Below are 13021 nucleotides of genomic sequence, written 5' to 3'. Positions count from 1 at the left end.
GTCGGATCTAAAACAAGAACCTTAATGTTACAAGATGCAATAAAAATTCATGAAATTGCTCCCCTGAAAGTGTTTTATGGCGAAGAGATTCAGGTTTATGAAGTACTTCTGCATTCTTTGTCAACGGAACAAGCATAAAAGGACATGTCCTGGACAATTCAAGGATTTAAGGGATTTGGTTTCCTGATCAATCAAAAGCAGTGACAATTGCAACACATGAATATTCTGGAGTAAATAGGTACTCGGTTTTTCTCCCTCTGAGCTCAGCAAACAAGTTTGAACAAAAATGATCTATCTTGCTTCGGAAGGAAGGTGCCACAGCAGGGAAATACATTTGATCTGAAGACAATATGGCAAGTAAAAAAGCACACACATGCAATATGCCATGTTGTAACTGATATGGGTTTTCCTTTGTTGTTTGAGTTTCCTTTATATTATAAAGGATTATAATCATATGATTTCTGTAACAAAATCATTTCTGTCTTCTGCAGTGGTGGTTAATGGGCAGGGTGATGGACGTTTAGCCAGATTTGGAAATTTCAGTTGCTCTTTAAAGTGAATTGACCTGTGGTATGTCTCTTTGGCTGGTGTAGGAGAATCATCAATTCAGGATATTTGTAAAGCTGCAACGTGGTGTACGCCTTCTACTTTTGTCAAACATTATGGAATGAATGTCACTCTATTTTAAGTGACTGGTTCGCTCTATTTTAGCCTGGCCTTTAAATATCTTTTTTCCTCTGTTCTCCTTCACTTGACATTTGGACTGTGATTGCTATAGCTGCACATTATTTTCCCTCTAAAATCAAATTCACAAGCCCTGTTTTTATTACCACCCATAGCCCTACTTTATTGTGTCTCATTTGGCGTCTTTCACGCGCATCCCTGGTACACATTAACTTCTCTCAAGGCATGGGCCTACTGCCACACAGATCTTTCCTCAAAGGGAATTCAGCCTTGCAAACACAGAGGTGTTTCAGGGGTAAATGATACCCACTTCAGAGGTAGGGTACTAAGTTTAAAAAAAAATCCCTCTGTTTCAGTAACAACTGACACATATTCAATGCTTTTCCTACAAGTGAAACTAGAGCTACTCCCACGTCCATAGAGCTAGTCAACCATTGTTCCAATAGATTATCTAGGGCAAGATGTACGACTATTAAGTTTAGTGAGTCACAAATTGCAGAAAATTGCTACTCGCAATTTGCGACTAGCTAAACTAAATGTACAACACTGTCTCAGGTATTGTTTGTGATTCCCAATGTGTTGGCAAATTGCATACCTCATGAACATTAATGAAGATGTCACAAATTGCAACCCCATTGCAAATGGCTAGCACTCCCAGGGATGGTGGCCTGCTGGGGTCAGCAGACCACCATGACTGGGAAAGCTTTTAAATAAAGCAGTTTTTTATTTTAAATGCAGCTTGTTCTCCTTAAAGGAAAACAAGATGCATTTAGAAAAGAAAAATGAAACTTTCGAAGCTTCATTTTTTAAGGGCAGGCAGTGGTCACAAAGGGGAAGGTTTTCCCTGGGGACCCCTTCCTGTTTGCGAATGGTTTACCGCCTACTTGAAGTACGTGGTAAAATTCAAGTGTTTTGCGGCCATAAAACAACAGTACATGGTGTGGTGACTTGCTATTAGGAAGGGATGCCCCTTTCTAATAGCGAGAGCCACAAATGCTATTTTGCGAGTAAGTGACTCCCAAAATAGCATTTGTACATGCCTGGAACCGTTTTTTGGTCGCAAATGGGCCGATCTACCGTTTGCAGCCGCAAAAAAGGATTGTACATCTGCCCCCCAGTGTTTAATGCAGCACAAGTGCTTAACAGTAGACAGTATCAAGGAGGAATACTGCCTTGTAGTATTAGCATTATGGATCATCTAGTTTTATGATCAGATCTCATAATTGCTGTGAGCAATTATGTTACAAAAATTGTGTGACTGGGTTTCTGGATTTCCACTTTCTCCCTACACAAACTCAGAACCTTCTTGTTGTGTAAATTCTTCAGCTCCAATTTGGCTTCTTCAATAGCAATTTCATACTTCAAGTATTTACCAACCAGTGAAGGCAATTATGACTTTCAACTAATGTGATGACAGATGTCTAACTCCTCAATTCATAGTTTGATCAGTTGTTTTATTATATTGTTTCCTTTCAGCCGTAGGACTCACACTATTGCTGAAAGGGAACTATCTCATTAGGATTAACACCTTGGTCATTAAGGCAACACACAAAAGTCTATAGTAGACTTATTGATGCACTAAATAATCTCACTAAGTTTTAAATGTATGTCCAATTTGTTTAAGATAGTGGTTTGCAGTAGATGTATTACCCAGCTGAGTTTTCTGGATGTGATTAGACCCTGTGGGCTCCAGGATATGGATAGCTCTCTGCAGTCAGTGTATTAACTACTGAGTTACAGCTTGTGAGCTACAGATTACACAAAGAGTTTGAAGTGGGCACTGCAATTTATTATGGCTTATCGCTCACTTTGTGATTTCAGCAGGCATCCCTGTTCATTCATTTCTATTGTTTTTTTTTACTTTTGTCATTATCTTACCTTTCTGTCCTTTTTTGCACTCTTGTGTAACTTTGTGCTACTTTTTGTCTGAAGCATTTCGCTTCTTTTCACTTTTTTATATCTCTTTTCATTTTTCCCCTTGCTCCAATTCATTCTGTTCTGCTAAGCTAGTTTGTTTTTATTAGTCATGTATTATTTAGTTTCTTCCATATCCCCATCTTTCTGGGGGTATGTTTCTTTCATTTTCTTAGGGCTTGCAAAATGTGGAAGATCTACTGTGACAATACCTACACTTCTAGTGGGCTTTTAGTCCTAATCTTTTGTTGCCTTTTTTGCCAGTATCACAGGGTTTCATCTTTTTTATGGCTATTCTTCCTCTTCTTGAGTTTGTCTTTCCCCTGGAGCATACCATATTTACATTCTTTTGACTGTGTCCTTCCACACACACTATCAGGAACCTATTTTATTTGTTTGCGTACAGCAATACATGGAAGTGCATGTGTTTTATGCCTTTCTCGTCTGCATTCCACACACATCCAAACCCCTACACTGTCTGTGTTTTTCTGCCTAAACACATCCATTGCTTTCCCACTTCCCCATCCATCTCCACCCTGCTTAGCTTTTCGGGTTATTTATTTTTAGTTAAACACAAAATTGAGCATTGTTACAACTTAGGCATCATATACATTGTCACACTTTCCAACCCGACCCCCCCTCAATGCTATTCTCAACTTTGCTTGATGGTTCTGCCAGGGCCGTCTGTCCCACAGACTGCAATGGTGTCTGGGGCTCCACATGTATTACCTCTATAGTCATTCCACTGCCCCCAAATTTTAAACCACTTCTAAGGGAGCCCCTACTTTCATAGAGATTTGTGCAACTATTGCACAGCATTACCAAAAAGCGAAGACAACACAGAACACGATGCAGGACCTCATATGGCAGCACCTCGCAGTTTCTGATCAACGGCTCCCTCAGAAACAATGCAGCACAAAGCAGCACAACACAGCCTGGCGCAGGACCTTGCATTGCAGAACCTCGCAGCTCCTGATTGGTGGCTTCATTAGAATCGAGGTAGCGTGGAGGAGACTGATGCAGGGCCTTTCATCTCAATACGAAGGATACTAAGATACAGCTCCTAGCAGGCTGAGCTCCATTCTGGACCCAGCCCCTACTTCATAACCATCAGGTTGAACTTGTGACTTTTTCCTGGCCCAGTGCAACCCGATAACTGTAGTTAGTGCATTCAGCTTCTTGGAGCTATTTTCACTTAGGACTTTAAAATTCTATATCTTTGGTTCTACTGATTGCATTTTTGTTAGTCTGGTATCATTTTATTTATTAAAGATTACTCTATTTTATCAAATTTGATTTGTGATTTTTCTTGTGCTGTGGGTTCTCTTACTTGCTGGTTGTGTGTTGTATAAATACTTTACACAGTGCATCTAAGTTAAACCTGAGTGCTATGTGCCAAGTTACTATAGGGTTAAGCACAGGTTTATTTAGTGGCTTTTTGTGGTTAACCTTGACAAGATTGTGGTTGTTGCCTAGGTGAGGCTTCCACCCCCTCAACCAATAACCCGAGTTCTTACAAGGTGTTTTGCTTGACAACTTAACTAGTAAGGTCCCAATCAAGAAGGAGCAGGATATCCCATTTTGGCCATCAGCTCCTGTAGCACCCAAAAAGGGATTATAATGTGAGCGAAAACTCCAAAAGCAAATAGTGAATATGCATTACTCTCACACCGTGGATTGGAGAATAATGCATTATTAGTGTGCTATTTCCCATTCTGGGGTGTGAATCTCTGAAGCCAGAGCAAATTGCCCAACCACTAATTTGCACTCTCTGTGTTTATGCACATTAGAGAGCATGCATTTGGCTGCTCCACAGGAATAAGGACCTTAACACAAAGCGCAACGCCTAGCAGAAGTCTTGTCTAAGGGCATTTTCTTCCACCAAGACAGGTGGCAAGAGATTTCCTTTTCTAGTCATCCCTACCAACCATTATTCCCGGAGTAGTGACGTTAATAATCTTCCCATCCTACACTCCCATAGGCAATAATTTTTATTCTGCTATGTCTTGAGCAATCAAAACTTGATGTAACAGATGCCCATACTTTATAGTGTGGGCATTCCTTACTCATCCGGCTTCCCTTTTATATTAAAACAAAAACAAAATACAATGGGATTATATATTGTACACTCCCAATACTTTAGTAAGAACAGTTGCTAAATTATTGCTACAACATAAAACTGCAGTTACATGAGGGGGTGTGACCTTGCGCTGACCAACATGGTTGCACCATAGCAGAACTCAGGAGACAAAAGTGAGAAATACCCCAACATCCGCCAAATAATCTGTCCGACATGCAAAAAATGCGAAGGGCAAGAAATGGAAGTGAAGTGGACACCTGAAGGAGAAGCAGCACTGACTCTATGTGGTCCATTGGCTGCAGGGCTTGAACAAGCTGGAGCAGCCCTGGAACTCCAAGAGTGACCTCTTAGGCCTGAGGGTACATTGAAAGTGGGGTAGCGCGGTCTTCACTCTGATAACAATGGTGTGTGGAGGAAGTCGAGGAAAGACTCAGGACCCCATTATGTTCGTAGAGGAGTCAGGATACAAGCAGATGCTGAAATGACAGTACAATAGGTGGCTTCAATGGGCATAGCAGGAGGGAGCAGGTAAGAGGGCCTTGCCCCCCAGGGCCTAGGAGTGGAGTGAACTGTTGAATGCTCCTCGGCCTGTGACAAAAGGCAGCAGATCAACCATGTGCTGCATAATCCGGGGCAGTGGAAACCTAAACCCCATACAGGACTATGGGTGGGTAGTGAAAGCCCAGAGGCAGCAAGGAGAGGGGCCGCAGAGTGTTATAACATACAATCTTGGACGGCAGCTGACCCCTCTCAGCCAGTGGTGGTGAAAACTCCTGCGCTGCTTAACAGTAGCAGCAAAGTTGCGGGTAATCACAACTCCCATGTGGGCATGGTGTGTGGTGGATCCGGCAAGCTGTACAACTGAATAAAATGGACAAATGTGCAGTGCATAAACCACTGGCTAAGGCAATGCCATGGCTAAGCACTGCCCTCCAGCAAGAAGCAACAGGAGATTTTAGATGAATTGACGCCCTCCCTAGCAGATGTTATGAAATCTATACATGATGTCAAACATATACTGGACCCAAAGATTGACTTAGTGACAATGGAAGTCAAGCTCCTGAGAGCAGATGCCTGAGAAATGGGCATTAGGGTATCAGAGACAGAGACAGCAGAGAAGGCCTTAACAGACAACACAAAGGCCCTATGAGAGCAGGTGGATTAACACCGCAGGGTAAACAATCACATAATGGCAAATCTTGAAGATTATGAAGAACAATCAAGGAGGAATGATATTAGACTGGTGGGTATTCCTGAGAGAGCAGATGGAATCAGCGCTGAGCTCTTCTTGAAGCACTTTATCTTCAATACCCTCAAGGTGAAGAGTATCCAAAAATTATTTTCAATTGAGAGGGCACTTAGGGTCTCGACCCTGACGCCATGGCCTGGAGCCCCACAAAGAACAAGGATAGCAAGCGTGGGCAGATGATGAGGGAAGAAATATATTGCAGACAGGGTTATGGGAAGGAACACGGTGAACCTCTGCTCTCTCTATGCACCTGCCTCGCTGCACAACCCAGTGCTTAAAACAATAGCTTGCTGCTACTGCAGAAGCTGGATGGTATACTGATGTTGGAAGTAGATCTAAATCTGGTAGCTAATGAGGAAGAGTATAGAGATTATCGCAGGCCAGACAGGAGGATGAAGACTCTATTCCAGTGATGTCTGGAGGCCTTCAACCTCATAGATCTTTGGGGAGGACAAAACACCTTGGAAAGACAATACACCTTCTACTTAGGGCACATAATAGCAGGTTCCTGATAGACTATGTAATCACAAATAATTTCCAGGTAGGATGTTTAGTAAGGGCACAACATATGGCCAGTTGACCACTTCCCCCTGTGGATTGAAATTACTGGGGACTCAGAGGATGAAGGTACTCTATAGACCCCTGGTATCTCAAGGATAGAGAATTCACAGAGAAACTGTGTAAATCTACTGACTAATATTTTGCTGAGAATAGGGTGACAGTGGGCTTGGAGGCAACACTACAGGAGGCATAGAAGACGGTACTAAAGAGGACATATAGTATCACTTACAGCAGGGAAAAAGAATGTATGACAGAGCCAAGCTTAAGAGATCCTTAAGCTAGAAAAGGGCCCATCATGTGACTCACGACCAGACCATAGAGCATCAACTCCTGCTAAAGCATCAGGAGTATAGGAGTAATGTTGAGGGAGGTGCTTGAGTCAGCCATCTGGCATCACAGAGAAGGAGATATGAAGTGAGAAACAAGGCAGGCTAAACTGTTGGCCGGGCTGGGTCAGTGGGACCAAAATATAGATTTAGTGCTGTAGGTACAGCTGCCTTTTAGGGAAATAGCAGAGGCTATAGATAGGTATACACACAAGTCACCAAGGTGACCTCTGAGGAGATTGCACACTTTATCAGAAATGTTAAGATGTCATAGCTCTCCACAACAGGTAGAGGGTTTAGAGGCCCCAGTAACAGCTAATGAAATATTTATGAAAATAAGGGGACTGCAATCAAGTAAATAGTTAGGCCCAAATGGACTGTCAATAGAAATGTACAAAGCAATGCCTAGTAAATTGACTACTCATATGCTGCGTATGTTCAAAGAGGTCCTCACAAAGGGGAAGCTTCCCCCGACTAACAGCTTGTCACAATCAAAGTCATACTAAAGGAAGGGAAATTACCTGATAATTGAGCCTCCTATTCGTAGATCTATATCATTATCAAATATGGAGGCTAAGATCCTGGCAAAGGTCTTGACTGCCTGCTTGTAGTATGTCATATCAATTCTGGTCCACCTGGATCAATCTGGCTTCATGCTAGATAGAAGTACAAGACTCAATGTGGGTAGATTATATAAATGTATGGAATGCAGTTAGGAAATACAGGTGTCCAAGTCTACTGATTTCCTTTGATGCGGTCATGGCTTTTGATGTGCTGGAATAACCCTACATGTTTGTGGTACTAAACAATCTGAGCTTCGGCCCTAATTTTACACGATGGATTGAGCTTCTGTACATCAGACCACCATCAAGGGTGAGAGTTAATGCAGTGCTATCAATTCCAATTCAGCTAGGCAGGGGCACAAGGCATGGATGTCCCTTGTCACTGATGATATTCACACTTGCCCTACACCAGATAACAGGATTACCTATATGCAGACAATATATTGCCATAAGTGGCACAGCCCCACCTGACAATAGATAGGATACTGCAAATATTTTGAAAGTTAGGGAAATATTGTGGCTATAGAATACATTTGAGCATTTCTCACATATATTCATTAAGTTGAACACATATCTGCATACCAAGAGTGTGCCCAATACAGATATCGCACCAGAGATTTGATACCTGAGCATTTATGTCTCGAGAGATAGGAGCACTTTTTTGTAATATAAATTATACCTGATACTGGACAAATTCAATGGGGACATCGTGCACTGGGGTACCCTGACAATGTCATTGATTGGTAGGGCTGCTATGTTCAAAATGATTTACATGCCTAGATTTTTATACCCACTATGAATTCTCCATACAAAATTCTGCATACTTTCTTTCAGAAGCTGGACTCTGAATGTATGCTGCTGTGGGATAGGAACCGCCAAGGATAGAGTTCAGTAGCTGATGAGAGGGAACTTTGAAGGAGGAATTGCACTGCGGGATATACAGAAGTATTACTGGGCCACGCAATTAGCCATGATAAATGACTGAATATTTGCACAGCTAGATGAGCCGGCGGTCAGGATCGGCAAGCATGAAATGTGGGACAGACGCTATATGGCAGCTCTCTGTAGACTTGATGTAGCAGCAGCCTTGTTAATGCACACCAATGTAGTTGTGCTAGTGTGAAGGGAAGCCATACAATTTATGGGGTAGGGAGTGCAACTGATGGGCACATACCCTTTATGGGACAGCAACTACCTGTCTGAGGTGGGCAAACTTGTTGGTTTCCAAGCTGGAATTGAATTGACATGAGCAAGCCTGGGGATCTCTGGGTGGAAAATTACAATATCCAATTTAAGGACCTTCAAAAAGAATATGACATACCAGACTCTGGGGCCTTTTGATTTCTCCAGATCCAACATGCTATGGTGGCCCATATTAAACAAGCATTGGTAAATGCATTGAGTTTTGCCTATGCATTTCTTAATAAGGTTTTTTTTAAGTTTTAGATTGGTGAGCAGTTGAGCAATATAAATTAAAGAAAGAGTTAATGAGGCAGGAGGAGGGAGGTTAAAGGGGGTTAGGAATACCAGAGAGCAGGAAGGGGGTGGGAGGAGGGGGGGTGGGTTGAAAATAACAGTGGAGGCCAACAGGGAGACAGCAGGGACATGCACTCTCTATGAGTACAAGGTGGAAATAAAAATAAAGAGTACTTGCGGCATACATATGAACGCCTCCTGGTCAACTGTTAGTTTTTGGGCAGCAAGTGCTTAAATATATGAAGCACAGATGCATGCATCAGCGGCAATGCCTGGCTTGTGTACAGTGAGCCGGATTTCAACCACTAAAGAGTGTTGAACCAAATTGCCACCTCTGTGGTGGAATGAGTAAAACTCACATCAATAGGCCACTTTCAATAGTTTACAAACACATTCAAGCCTTAGTTCGAGGACTGCAGTTAATCCCCAAATCCTTAAAATATTTCATTAAAGGCGTCAAATACAGAAAACAATGCATGCCCCCAGGGAAACTACATGATTTGCAGCGAGAAGATTATGTAAACCGAGTAGGACACTTGAAATGCATGCCGCGAGGAGATTAGGTAAAGGGCAGACATGCAAAATATAAAAAAAACAAGCACTTCCAAGGCGTGCAGCCAGGGGATCTAAATGACGTGCAGCGTGAAGATTAGGTAAACCAAGAAGCACGCTTGAAATGTGTGCAGTGGGGAGATTAGGTAAAGGACAGATGTGAAAAACATTTTTACAAAAGTTCCTACTAAAAGAATATGAAAACAGTACTTGGGCCTTGGGAGACTGATGATACATGAGAGACAACAGTACAGCCGATAGAAATGGAAGTAAAGAAAATGGCAAGCACAGGAACCAATAAAAAGAAAGAGGGTGGGATGTAATTTCCTTTTAAGTATGATATTGAATACAATATATTTCACAAGCACAGTGCAATTGCTGTGCAGGTGAAAACTAAATAGGTATAGTCCGCTTGGATTTCTCCCCGCTAGAGGATAGAGTGCTGAATGACCCTGTGGAAAAAAGCAATTGCCGTTATTTATAAGAAAATGGTTGATATGCTTTATTTCGATACATAAAAATATCTTAAAAGCAGTATGTACAACAAATATTTAAAAAAGGGCATTCACCAAATGTACATAACAATACATCCAAAGGGATAAAACAGACGATAAAAACATTGGGATAAATAAAATTAAAAAATAATTTAATTGATACAGAAAGCCTATTTGAACGAATCAACCAAGACCATTTTAAAAATTTTGAGATGCCACAAACTACAAGGGCGGAAGTGTCTGTTAATAGAATGCGTGAGGCCACTGAATATTGGCGGGTGCCAAATGATCTGCAAACTGGTTTGAGCCAACGCTTCCTTGGGTTACAATAGTCTGGACATTCAAAAAGGATGTGAGCAACCGTCTCCACCCACGTGGAACATAGGGCACAATAGGGGGAATGCTGGGAGGTCCATTTCCATCTCGGTAGCAAATTTCCTACTGGTAGGGTGTCCACCCTAAACCTAAAGTACAATGCCCTATCAAATGCGATGGAAACCAGATCAAGATAGGGTTCGTAGGCCACCACGTCTTTAATTCGTAGTAAAGCTGCAGTGGAGTTGCAATACAGTTTCTTCAGGGTGGCTTTGGGTGGGGCAGAGCGAGTAACCCATGCTTCGCCCAATCCCAGCTCCCCCAAGAGCTTTTGATATCCCTCAACCACTTTACCCTGTGCCAACCCCCCATGGCCATCACCGCGGACAGGCCCTCAGCGTATGAGGCAAGTTTGGGGACCTTCCACAAACGAGCCCACAAAACAACTCTCCCGACAGCCTTCAAAAATTGAAAGAAAGCGGGGAGGGCGACTTGGGCCCCTTGGAACAGATGGAGTAAGAGGAGGCACTAAGAGACCAAGTCGTAGTAGCGATCAGATCAGGTTTTAGAGCCCCAGTTAAAGTAACTATCAGATGAGGATTTAGAATGGTTCAACAGTGCATCCTCCGTAGATCCTATTTTTCAATGTAGTTCTGAAGAAAATGGGCATAACCGACTCAGACTGCTGTCTCAGAGGCTGCACCCCAGGTGGGCTTCTTAATTTATAAGCTGTGAACATACTCCAATGTGCAGGGCTATTGGGATGAAATAGGAGCGTAAGGCAGGAGTGGTGTGGACCAGAATACACAGATCGGTGAAACAGATGATACTGAGCATATGGGGTAAAGAAAGATTCCCGAAATGTACAACAATATGGTTGACTCTGGGATGGGGAGTGGCAAAAGAAACATTGCTAGGCTGCAGGGGTTGGGAGAACAGTCCATGACAGCGGTATGGAAGGAAGACATAGAGCAGTGCATGCTGGTGAGCAGCAAATCATTGAGGGAAGGGGCTGCTCTGCAAAAAATGGATGAAGGTTTGGGGGGCATGACAGGCACCTAGAGATCTCAACGGTAACAGCAGTTCCAAGTAAGAAATGAAGGAGGGAAGGTGGCTAAGGAGCTGCCTGGATCCTTGTTGGGAAATAACATATTCATTGTGAAATAATACTCCGTACAATCATTGAATATTGTGGACTATTGTTGAGAGGTCCCATTTGAGACACAGTTGTGTTATGGTTGGTTAACATACAACAATGTTTATTAAAAATGACTTCAGTTACATTAAAAAGTGAAACTGTGATCTAAGTCAATTATGCTTGTTCATACTGGAAGCTCTTTTCCTATTTGCAGCTCCTTAATTTTACTTCAAGCTATTTACCTGTGTTTCCTGTAAACGTCTTTATCTCGAGATCCTTTGGCATTGGGAGCAAAAGGGGTGTGGAAGGAGAGAATTCCAATGCTTGATTGAAGCTCAACAAGAACTGAGGATTATCAAGGAGTGTGATAGGTGATCTGCGTTTGAGGAGATGATGCAGTCAGGAAGAGTAGAAAATGGCATGATTCTCACCCTCCTTGCTCTACAGTGATTGCAGATGATGAGATGTGGGGAGCCAGGGGCAAAGGGTCTCTCAATTCTTTGGGTGCAGCTAGATGAGAACTGACATGAATCCAAGAAGAGCATATCCCTGCGTGGGCTGGGGTATTTCCACCAACCTAAGCATGCAGAGCAAGAGGAGCAGGAGTAATGGGGGACTTTGTGTACCATTATGTGAACCATAGAGTTGGCTAGTAGGGTTTGTTTTGGAATGTGCTCTCCTCGAAGCAAGTTACATTCAATGAAATAAAGGTTATGCAAATGGTGGATCTTTCACAGGGGGTTTTAATAACAGTAATCAAAGAAACAATCTTTTAAAGTGGCTGTCATCTTTTACAAGTTCTCATTACACAAAAATAAACATTGACTTTTCCAGGGATGTAGTAAACTCTACATCTGTAATTTTTGGTACTTCATTAGCTTTGGGAGTCACACAGGTATTTTCCCACTTGCATGAAGTTGGTAGTTGCGCACAATATCCTGCATTTCACCCTGGTCAGAGAGGGTCTCCCTACCTGCGTATGGCACAGCCATAAGGAATATGCTTTTTGAACTTCTGATTGGATATCTCATGGGACTTCATGGTGTAAGTCATTTTGAAATGTTGATGTTTGCATACATCATAAAGAATGTGGAGTAATGAATGCAGATGGAGACATGGTAGTGGCATTTACTGGAGAAGCTGCTGTGTTTGTGTACTGACTATCGCTCACATTGCTCATCTGAAGACAGACGCATGCAGACTCAAGCTGACGAAAGGCCACATGCAGAACATTCTAATTGAGGTGCAGTGGGATTTACCTATAGAGGTTAATGTCTCCCAATGCACAGTACTTCATTATCAGGATATGTACAACCCACCACTATATGCCCTACCTTTCACATACACTGCACTCTGCCCACGGGGGTACCTTCGGCCTAACTGAGGTTGACTTACATTCAATAAAGGGGAAGGTTAGGGCCTGGCAAGTGGGTGCCTAGCAAGCGGGTGCACTTGCCAACTTGGCATGGCAGTTTAAAACTGCACTCACAGACACTGCAATGGCAGGACTGAGACAAGTTTACAGGGTACACATCTGGGTGGCACAGCCAGTGCTGCAGTCCCACAAGTGCTACGCAAGCAAATGATGGACGGAACGCTGTATGAATCATACATTCACCCCCAGTCAAGAGATCTGAGTTAAATCCACGTTCTTTTGCCCACCATGCCA

The sequence above is a fragment of the Lissotriton vulgaris genome, chromosome 2_1, assembly GCF_964263255.1.
Source record: "Lissotriton vulgaris chromosome 2_1, aLisVul1.2, whole genome shotgun sequence".
NCBI classification, from domain to species: domain Eukaryota; kingdom Metazoa; phylum Chordata; class Amphibia; order Caudata; family Salamandridae; genus Lissotriton; species Lissotriton vulgaris.
This window is presented reverse-complemented; position numbering follows the sequence as displayed.